Source organism: Cyprinodon variegatus, unplaced genomic scaffold (genome assembly GCF_000732505.1).
Source record: "Cyprinodon variegatus isolate N-32 unplaced genomic scaffold, C_variegatus-1.0 Scaffold140, whole genome shotgun sequence".
Taxonomy (NCBI): Eukaryota; Metazoa; Chordata; class Actinopteri; order Cyprinodontiformes; family Cyprinodontidae; genus Cyprinodon; species Cyprinodon variegatus.
In genome coordinates, this window is record NW_015150593.1 from 226,032 (window position 1) to 227,518 (window position 1,487).

Here is a 1,487-nt window from a genome sequence, read left to right on the forward strand (position 1 = left end):
AGAAGACAAGTGTTGTGAATTGACGCTATAGAAATAAACTGAATTGCATTGAATAAATACAAATTAAACTGTTTAAAAAGCCCTTTGTCTTTGATTTCATAAAACTCCACAATACACTAGTTCTAAAAATAAAAAAGCACAATTTTTTTTCCAACTTTAATGTAGGTATATAGATGTGACTAATTAATTACTGTGTTTTGGTTGTCAGCTTATGGTCAATACACAAATAGGAAAAATGTCAAATAGAAAGAAAAGCTTCCAGAATCAACTTTGTACCAGTGAGAGGCTCTGATAAGAAGCATACAGGCTCCTTTTCCAACTTCTTTCCTTACAAACAGCACTAATCGGACAGCACTTATAATGGCGACCACTGAAGCACATTTGATTAAGAGTCTTTACCAATTGGATTAACTGGATTATGATACCGATCACACTTCCTGACATATCTGGCACTAAGAAGCTATTAGGAACAACACTATCCTGCTGCGTTAAAGCGCAGCTCAAGGAAATAATTAAGGAAAATGTACACACCTTCAAATATATTGGTTTGTATTTTGGAGAGCTTCAGCCGTTTGGTACATTTGTGGAACTCCCATTTTGTTGGGCTTTTCACCCGATTTTCTGACATAATCCGTCTGTTTTTATTGCATAATAATAACAACAGAGAGACTAAATGCTGTCTGGACTCAGTAGAGCAATCCAGAGTTAATTTCTACGCTGGATTGTGTCTTACTTTTGACCCCATGGAAGGAGAAGGAATAGCGGCTACCATTTTGCTGTATTTGGAATAAGCCAGGATCTCAATCATTGCTTTATTTCCTTCTTATTTTTATCAGAACTTGCCATTTAAAACCTAATTAAAACAGATTCACTTCCTTCATTTCCAAAATATTATAAAAGTTGAATATCTTGTAAGGGGTCTATACGAACCAGGATGATATACAAAAAAAGATGGTTTGCACCTGATTTGTTAAATAATTTAATGCAACCGACCTATTGAGAACATTGAGATTCACTAAAAATAGAAAAAAACTGCCTATTTCTGATTTATTTAAAATTATACCTTTGGAAAACCAATTAAAAAGCATTTTCTAATTGCACATTTTCAATAGAACTTTTAAAGAGGAAATGTTAATTGTATTTATCAATACATTATTGAATAGTGCAATTTGAAAATATTTTTTCAAATCCTATTTCTAAATGGAGATTATTGTTCATTTCATAAACCAACAAGTGTTACAGTTTAACTAAAGAGAGCTGGTTACATCTGAGAGGCAACAGTTATTGGTTCCGCTGGTTTTCACTGCGCTTTGGGGGCCTGAAGGGTCACAGAAAAGGTCAACGGAGAGAGTCAAGTAAAAAGAACATGCAGATAAAATGTAAAATTTATTTGAAAATGCAAGGTGAAAAATTAAAATGAAATGCAATAAAGAACTATATTTTCAAATGTGTGATTACTAGGAAAGATATCTAAAATGTGTTTTTAA